This window comes from Nyctereutes procyonoides, unplaced genomic scaffold (genome assembly GCF_905146905.1).
Source record: "Nyctereutes procyonoides isolate TBG_1078 unplaced genomic scaffold, NYPRO_anot_genome, whole genome shotgun sequence".
Classification (NCBI taxonomy): Eukaryota; Metazoa; Chordata; class Mammalia; order Carnivora; family Canidae; genus Nyctereutes; species Nyctereutes procyonoides.
This window is the reverse complement of record NW_026575139.1, coordinates 30,902,771-30,913,029: the sequence shown is the minus strand read 5'-3', so window position 1 is coordinate 30,913,029 and position 10,259 is coordinate 30,902,771.

The window sequence follows — 10,259 nt, the reverse complement described above, 5'->3', positions numbered from 1 at the left end:
CATAATGAGCCAGTTACCTCATTGTTTCTCCTGGGGATCAAAGATTGGCGTCTGGGGAGTGTTCCAGGAGGCGGATTACACAGGAGAGGAGCAGTTGGAGTAGGACAGTTGGGAAGGAAGAGGGGAGGTGAGAATCCTTCCTCCTTGGGGATTCTTTCCTCCACTGGAGTATAAGCAACCTGTCCGTGGAGACACTAGCAGGAGAATCACTTTATTGTGTGTCATCATGCTAACTATCATAATTTTCCTGCTGTTTGGGTCTTAGTTGATAAGAGGGATTAGATATATATTAACTCCCCGGGTAGCACTGAATTTCTCAGATTAGCACAGTTGGTTTTGCTTACTCATGAAATATGTAATCCTGTCTTGAATTAAGGCCATGAAAATTCTCTGAGAACAAGTGGATTCCCTGTTCAATTATTCCTTTCAGCTCTGCCATCTGAGGCCAATATCTAGTTTCCAGGAGGTAGAGGTGGGAGATGTTGTTTTAACAAGTCAATAACTGGGATAATTCATTTCCATTTGATTGAAAGTCATGTTCCAAGCTCAACTTAAATGAGTATATTTATAGAAATTGAAGAGGAGTTTTCCTTCACACAATACAAATTTTCACTGATTGAAAAAAAAAACATTTTTACTGATTTAACATTAGGTTAATAATCATCAGATTTTGTCATATGCTCATTATTGTGGTGCCTAATATATGTAGAGGTTTTTACACTTTTTTTAAGACTTTATTTATTCGTGAGAGACACACAGAGAGAGGCAGAGACACAAGCAGAGGGAGAAGCAGCCTGATGTGGGACTCGATCCCAAGTCTCCAGGATCACGCCCTGGGCTGAAGGCAGCACTAAACCGCTGCTCCACAGGGACTGCTCAAGTTTTTATGCTTTTATTAAGACTTTCATGTGTTTTGTTCCTTATTTGTTCATTCATTTGACAAATGTTTATTCCTACAATATGCTAGGTACTGTACTGAGTCAGTCCTGAATAAATTGTGATGAGGATTATGAGGGAAAATAAAGGTTTGGGAGGTCATAGCATGAAATGCCTCCTAGTCTGGAGATCGGGAAAAGCTTCTTTGAGGAAATAACATTTGAGCTGAGGCCCGAGGGAAGGTCAGGGGTTAGTGGGCCAACATACAGGCAAGAGTGCTCTGAGCAGAGGGAAGAGCCCACTGGAGAGCTCAGAGATGGAGAAGGCAGGGGCACTAGAAAAATGGAAAACATTGGTCTAGTTGTGGCAGGGGCAAGAGGGAGTTCTAGAAATGACAATAATAGCTAATGCTTTGGGATCCCTGGGTGGCGCAGTGGTTTGGCGCCTGCCTTTGGCCCGGGGCGCGATCCTGGAGACCTGGGATCGAATCCCACGTCGGGCTCCCGGTGCATGGAGCTTGCTTCTCCCTCTGCCTGTGTCTCTGCCTCTCTCTCTCTCTCTCTGTGTGACTATCATAAATAAATAATAAAAAAAAATAGCTAATGCTTAAATGGTGCTTATTATGTGCCAGGCTCTGTACAAATATATATTAACTACCTTAATTCCTGTAATAGGACTACAGGTTTTTGGGTTTTTTTTTTTTTTCCTGTTTTATAGATGAGGATACTGAGGCAACAGCAAGGTTAAATAAATTGTCCTAGGCCATAATGGTAGAACTGGGATTCAAACTTAAGAAGGATGTATCCAGGCTCTGTGCCCTTAACTACTAAGTCACATTGCCCAAAGATGAGGCTGGAGACCTCCCATATGCATGTGCTTTTGCACATCCTCACAAAATTTTCATGTAATTTCATTCGTAGAACTCAGATTAAAAACCATCAGATAAAAAAAATCAGATAAATCCAATAATGGAAGATGAGTAAACAAATGGCTTAGAGAGGCTATGACAGCAGAACGGAGGGTCTTAGGGAGCCCTAACATTATGGGATAGGTAGAGTAAGGTGAGCCTGAATATGGACAGTGACAAAGGGACAGAGAGGTTGGTGAGGTGTTAGACTGGATTCAGTGAGATTAGAGACACCACGCAGTAACTTGAACAGGGAGAGGTTTTTTTTAAAACCTGATTGGATCACAGGCATGGAGAGGGTTAATCAGATTATTATTTTTTTAGATTATTTATTTATTCATGAGAGACACAGAGCGAGGCAGAGACAGGAGAATCAGGCTCCATGCAGGGAGTCTGATATGGGACTCATTCCTGGGACTCTGGGATCACACCCTGAGCGGAAGGCAGACGCCCAACCACTGAGCCACCTAGGTGTCCCAGGGAGAGTTCAATATAAAGAATTATGAACCATATTGGAATTGCAGTAATGAGGAACTGGCTAGTGCAGGAGCTATTAAATGTTTTCTGTACAGAAAAATATTTTAGGCTTTGGGAGCCATCTAGTTTCTGTTGTAACTGCTCAATTCTGGTCTTGCAGCCTAAAAGCAGCCCTAAACAACATGTAGATGAATGAGTGTGTTCCAGGCCTGTTTATTTACAAAAACAGGCAGTGGACTGGATTTAGCCTGTGGTTTGCCAGCCTGTGGATTAGGAAGAAGTAAAGAGAACTCTAAAGAAGATTAAAAGAGCAAGTAATGGGACACCTGGATGGCTCAGTGGTTGAATGTCTGCCTTTGGCTCAGGGCATGATCCTGGAGTCCCAGGATCGAGTCCCACATTGGGTTTCCTGCATGGAGCCTGCTTCTCCCTCTGCCTATGTCTCTGCCTCACTCCCTCTTTCATGAATAAATAAAAACTTTTATTTTTTTATTTTTATTTTTTAGTTATTTATGATAATCACACAGAGAGAGAGAGAGAGAGAGAGGCAGAGACACAGGCAGAGGGAGAAGCAGGCTCCATGCACTGGGAGCCCGACGTGGGATTCAATCCCGGGTCTCCAGGATCGCGCCCTGGGCCAAAGGCAGGCGCCAAACCGCTGTGCCACCCAGGGATCCCTAAATAAAATCTTTTAAAAAAATAAAAGAGGAGATAAAAATGTAGTATTTTTAAAATGTAATAGTAGATGTGATAGAAATAATATAATACAAAAGAGCCACAACTTGGGTCTGACATAGAGACCCCAAGGAGACTCCTTCACTCCCAGACCTTGCTGGAAAGGGACAGGTATAGTGCACTGAATGGCAAAAAGTTGCTGTGGAGCTGCACCTGTGGAAGTTGCTGGAAATCTACTGTGTAGGGTGCCAGGGACAGTTATGCACAGGGAGGTGTCTCACAGAAGGAGCACTGTTACAAAACACTAAAGAGGAAGCTGCTGGCCACAGAGTACTGATAGAGAAAGTGTGCACACCGCAGGAGTCAACTGCTGCAGACTGCCTGCAGAGCTAGCACAGTAGAACTAGGAAGCACACCTCTTTCCTCCTGCAATGTCTCAAGTTTAATATCATGCCAGGTGGCAGAGAAAAATATATTTCAAGGGTCCATTTCCACTTTCACAGAGCAGGCAATAAGGATGAATTGGAGCTGAGAGGCAATAATTGATAACTGGCATGGGAGGGAATCTAGGGAATGTGGTGTGATAGAATGCATTAAAAAGGTACTTCAGGAGCACCTGGGTGGCTCAGTTGGTTAAACATCTGCCTTTGGCACAGGTCATTATCTCAGAGTCCTGGCCCTACAGGCCAGGCTCCATGCTCAGCAGGGAGTTCCCTCTCTCTCTCTCTCTCTCTCTGCTGCTCCCCTACTTGTGTGCATGTGCGCTCTCTCTCTCTCTGTTAAATAAATAAATTTTTTTTTAAAAAAAGAAAGAAACTACTTGTCTCATTGAATTGGCCTAATTGCCAAATGGTGGAGATTCCCTTCACAATTAAAAAAATAATAATAATAAAAGGTATTTTAAGAAGTAGTACTTAGAGCGTCAGAAGGATGATCCAAAGAAGAACAAATTGGTAAATTGGATTTCATCAAAATTAAGAATATCTACTCTTTGAAAGATAATTAGAAGAAACCAAATATGGGAAGAAAAGATTTGCAAATCATACACCTGATAAAGTTTTTATGGTCAGAATTTTCTAAAAATCCCCAAACTCAGGATTAAGAAAATAACCAAATTTTTAAAATTGCCAAGTGATTTGAATACTATATCACCAAAGAAGATAATACAGATGGTTAATAAGCCACAAAAAAAATGCTTAATATCATTAGTCACTAGGGGTCAGCAGATAAAAACCCCAATAAAATACCATCACATGGGATCCCGGGGTGGCTCAGCAGTTTAGCGCCTGCCTTGGGCCCAGGGCGTGATCCTGGAGTCCCGGGATAGAGTCCCACATCAGGCTCCCTGCATGGAGCCTGCTTCTCCCTCTGCCTGTGTCTCTGCGCCTCTCTCTCTCATGAGTAAATAAATAAAATCTTATTTATTTATTTATTTATTTATTTATTTATTTATTTATTTATTTATGATAGTCACAGAGAGAGAGAGAGAGGCAGAGACACAGGCAGAGGGAGAAGCAGGCTCCATGCACCGGGAGCCCGACGTGGGATTCGATCCCCGGTCTCCAGGATCGCGCCCTGGGCCAAAGGCAGGCGCCAAACCGCTGCGCCACCCAGGGATCCCCAATAAATAAAATCTTAAAAAAAGAAAAAAGACCATCACATATCTACTATCATAGCTGAAATATAAAAGACTGACCATACCAAGTATTGATGAGAATGTGGAGCTCATATACCACTTTTGAGAATTTGTAAAAATGATACAACCACTTTGGAAAATAGTTTATAATTTTTTTAAAGTTAAATGTCAGTTAAACATACTCTTATTGTATGACTCTTCAGTAATTCCCCAAGAGAAATGAAAGTTTATTCATACAAAGACTTGTGTGTCAATGATAATAGCTTTATTTGCACTAATCAAAAACAGGAAACAATCAAGTGTCCATCAACAGGTTGAACAGATAAACAGATGGTGCTATATCTACACAATGAAATATGTATTACTCAGAAATAAGAAGGACTAGACTTCCAACACACACAGAAGCCTGAATGAATCTCCAATAATTATGTTTAATGAGAGAAGCCAGACCAAAAAGAGTGCATATTGTATGATTCCATTTATGTAAAATTCTAGAAAATGCAAAATACAGATTATAGATTGTGGTGATAGAAAGCAGATCAGTGTCTTCCTGGGGATGGGAGGAAGTGGGGAAGGATGGGAAGGTTTTACCAAGTAAACAAGAAAGATTTTGGAGGGTAATGGACATGTTCATTGTCTTGACTGTGGTGATAGTTTCTTGAGTTTATACAAGTGTCAAAACTCATTGAAGTTTATACTTTAAATATGTACAGATTATTGCATGTCAATTACATCTTAATAAAGCTGTTAAAATAGAAAGTATTCAAGTATGCTATACTACTGACAAGTCAAGCAACATAAGAACTGAAATATATCCAGTGGATGTAGCACCATATTAATAATTGGTGATGTTGTGGATAACAGTTTCAGAGAAGTGGTGAATGGAAGCCTGATTGGAGTGGAGTAAGCTGAAGGGTGAGTGGAAAGTAAGAAAACGTAGCCAACTCTTTCAAACTGGGAAAGAGAGAAGACTTTCCCCATCAAAAGGGGGAGGTGGAATGGTAGGAATATTTTTTAAAGATTTATTTATTTATGTAGGAGAGAGAGAGAGAGAGAGAGAGAGAGAGAGAGAGAGAGAGAGAGAGAGAGCATGAGCAGGAGGAGGGGCAGAGGGAGAGAGAAAAAGAGAGAATCCCAAGCAGACTCCCTGCTGAGCCCATTGCCTGTTGCAGGGCTTGATCCCAAGATCCTGAGATCATGACCTGAGCCAGAACCAAGGGTCAGCAACTTGGCCAACTGAGTCAACCAGGTGTCCTTGGTAGGAGCATTTTTAAAGTTCACAGAGAAAAAAGGATGAATGGGGAGATGGAAGATAAATGACAGAATAAGTTCCTCAAGAAAGCAGAAGAGAATGAGATGGAAAGAAATTCATCTTAGGAGGAGAGAAAAATATGATGAGCACAAATTCAAATAGATTTATGAGCTTGGTAACAGAATATTGAAGAGTTTTCTTTCTGATGGTCCCTATCGTATGCATGTGTGTGTGCGTGAAGAGGCCAGGATATATGCTGAAATAGAAGGGTTGTCAAGAAATTTAAGAAGAGTGGCAAACATGTGAAGTCATCATTGTGGAGATTAGGTTAGTGGTGATGAGAGAAATAAAAAAAAAGGTTTGATGGTTTAATTGGAGGCTCTGGGTGAGGCTGGTTGCTATGTATTTCTAATGGCATCAACATGCAAGACAATGTGATTTTTCTGTAGCGGCTCTCTTCAGCCAGCTGCACAAAGCAGACAGGTGGATGGTTCCCCAAGAGTTGGGATTCTTTTCAGACTCTTGGAGCAGAAAGACAAGAGGGCCAGGAGGCTGAGGGTATTGGCAAAGAGAAGGACTAAAGTGATAAGTGTAGAATCTCAGTAGGATGATCTGAGGAAGTTACTGGCAAGAGGGGGCTATGGTGGTCTGGAGGTCCTCCTGGGGCTAAATAACTGTCATGTTGGGATTCATGCCACCAGAGAGCTAGGTGAGTAGGAGGTGCTGCAGGATGGTGAGGGGGTGTGTGTCTGAATGTAGGAAGTTAGTGGTGGATGGTTTCAGGTGTTGACAGACTGAGGGATGAGAATGAGGTAAGGAAGGAGGTTTTTGGAGATCAGATCAAGGGACTGAGGCGCCAAGGACTTGCTGGCTCAAGTGACAATAATGAAGTCACCTATAAACATGTGTTCAAGTCTCTGTATAAATACATGTTTTCATTTATTTTAGAGATATACCTAGGCATAGAATTGCTAGATAATATGTTAGGATTTTGAGGGAATATGGGACCATTTTCCAAAGACGCTATTTCATTTTACGTTCCTACCAGCACTATACACATTTCCAATTTCTCTACATCCTTGTCAATGCTTGTTTTTTTTTTTAAGATTTTATTCATTTATTCATGAGAAACAGAGAGAGGGGCAGAGACATAGGCAGAGGAAGAAGCAGGCTCCCTATGGGGAGCCCGATGCGGGACTCGATCCCAGGACCCAGGATCACAAACTGAGCCAAAGGCAGATGCTCACCCACTAAGCCACTCAAGCCACATTTGTTATTGTCTATTGGTTTTAGTCATCCTAGTGGATGTGAAGAGTGTGTCACTGTCATTTTGATTTGCCTTTTCCCTGATGACTAATAATGCTGAGCCTCTTTTAACGTATGTATTAGCCACTTTATTTTTGAAAGCATTTCCGCAGAGATAATCTATTCTGATCTTTGGCCAGTTTTAATTGCATTACTTATTGTTTTATTGTTGAGTAAAGTCAGGATTTTGGACCCAGGAAGTTTTGCCTGAAACCTGGGCTTAACTCTCATGTTCTCTTCTTTCTTGCTATGCATCATGATTACAAAGTGGTAGAAATTTTGCTTTATTACTATTCACTCTATGTAAGAAGTCAAATAAAGGGCAGCCCTGGTGGCGCAGTGGTTTAGTGCTGCCTGCAGCCAGGTGTGATCCTGGAGACCAGGGATTGAGTCCCACATCAGGCTTCCTGTATGGAGCCTGCTTCTCCCTCTGCCTGTGTCTCTGCCCCTCTCTCCCTCTGTCTCTATGAATAAATAAAATCTTAAAAAAAAAAAAGAAGTCAAATAAAAAGGTATTTAAAAGCTGCAAAACAGTTTCTCTTAGAGGTTATAACTATCTTGTTTTGGGAAAAATACCTTAATAGCATCTTTAGGAAGGGGAAGGATGCCTGAGGAGACAGTTTAATAAATAAATAGCTGAACTGTCTTATATGAGAAGATGCAGGAATTTGCAAGTTTGGGTGAACAGTCAAAAGGATAGAAGAAAAGACTCCCTAAAAAAGGAGAGGTAACAAACCACTACATTGCACACTTTAAATATCTTACCATTTAATTTCTTAATTATATCCAATAAAGCTAAAAGAGAGGGGCACCTAGGTGACTCAGTGGTTGATCATCTGCCTTTGACTCATAGGGCATGATCCTGGGATCCTGGGCTTGAGTCCCGAATACGGCTCCCTTCAGGGAACCTGTTCTCCCTCTGTCTATGTCTGCCTCTCTCTGTGTTTCTCTCATGAATAAACAAATAAAATCTTTAAAAAAATTAAGCTAAAAGAGAGAGAGTTAAGGAAAAATGTTATGAACTAGAATTTAAATAGTGGGGAGTCTGCTTCTCCCTCTCCCTCTGAACCTCCCCGCCATTTGTGCTCTCTTGCTACCAAATAAATCGTGTTTTAGGAGTCCCTTAATTATTTTTTTAAGAGTCCTCTAATTCTAATAGACATCTAGATCCACTTCTATTTGTTTATTTATTTTTTATTGGTGTTCAATTTGTCAACATATAGCATAACACCCAGTGCTCATCCCGCCAAGTACCCCCTCAGTGCCCATCACCCAGTCACCCCAACCCCCCGCCCTTTCCACTACCCCTTGTTCATTTCCCAGAGTTAGGTGTCTCTCATGTTTTGTCACCCTCACTGATATTTTCACTCATTTTCTCTCATTTCCCTTTATTCCCTTTCACTAATTTTTATATTCCCCAAATGAATGAGACCATATAATGTTTATCCTTTTCCAATAGACTTATTTCACTCAGCATAATACCTCCAGTTCCATCCACGTCGAAGCAAATGGTGGGTATTTGTCGTTTCTAATGGCTGAGTAATATTCCATTGTATACATAGACCACATCTTCTTTATCCATTCATCTTTTGGTGGACACCGAGGCTCCTTCCACAGTTTGGCTATTGTGGACATTGCTGCTATATACATCGGGGTGCAGGTGTCCCGGCGTTTCATTGCATCTGTATCTTTGGGATAAATCCCCAGCAGTGCAATTGCTGGGCCGTAGGGCAGGTCTATTTTTAATTCTTTGAGGAACCTCCACACAGTTTTCCAGCTTTTTTTTTTTTTTTGAGATTTTCTTATTAGAGAGAGAGCACATGTGAGAGAGAGCAGGAGCAGGGACAGAGGGAGAAGTAGATGCCACTGCCACCCTCCCAACACCCCCCCAGCAGGGAGCCTGATGCAAGGCTCCATCCCAGAACCTTGAGATCATGACCTGAGCTGAAGGCAGACACTTAACCCACTGAGCCACCAGGTGCCCCTAGTTCCACTTCTGATGTGGTTTTATTTCGTAAGCCAGATGGTAACTGTGAATATTCTTTATATTATTTGTTTCACAGACTTATCTACCCATCCTAGAGAGACAGAGAGAGAGAGAAAGAGAGAGAGCACATGAGCAGGGGGAAGGACAGAGTGGGGGGCATCCTTAGGCAGATTCCCTGCTGAGCGCAGAGCCCCACTCAGAGCTCTATTTCACAACCCTGAGATCATGACCTGAACCGAAACCAGGAGCCCGCTGCTTACCTGACCGAGCCACTCAGACACCCTCAAAATTTTCCCAAGATTTAATTGCAAAAACCCCTTGGCTTCTTTTCTGCTTTATATCCCATGTCAGTCCCCAGTGACCAGTTTGTTCTTTTTCTAAGTATCCTTTATAGCATACTTAGAACTCACAATTCACTTCTGTTAGAACCAAAATCTTTACAGTACTCACAGAGCTGCAAAGAATTAAATTAGAATATTCTAGGATTTTATAACCAGAGAGAGATTACTGTAAACTTGTTGCATTCAAACCTTGGCTCTAGGTTCTAGGAAAACATAAAGACATATATGTCCTGTTTCTGTCTCTGAATGGGAGAAACAAGAATTTGCCTGAGCTGCAGACCTCAGAACACTTTCTTTTTTCTTATAATAAATTTATTTTTTATTGGTGTTCAATTTACCAACATACAGAATAACACCCAGTGCTCATCCCGTCAAGTGCCCCCCTCAGTGCCCGTCACCCATTCACCCCCACCCCCACCCTCCTCCCCTTCCGCCACCCCTAGTTCGTTTCCCAGAGTTAGGAGTCTTTATGTTCTGTGTCCCTTTCTGATATTTCCCACACATTTCTTCTCCCTTCCCTTATATTCCCTTTCACTATTATTTCTATTCCCCAAATGAATGAGAACATACAATGTTTGTCCTTCTCCGATTGACTCACTTCACTCAGCATAATACCTTCCAGTTCTCAGAACACTTTCCCTTTAAAAACTTCAGATGAAAAAGATAAATAAAAATAAAAATAAATAAAAACTTCAGATGTTTATCATTAACTAGAGTTCAGTATTGTCTATAATGTTTTCTTTTGATGTAAAATGTACATACAGTGAAATGCACAAGTCTTAAGTGTACATTCACTGAGTATT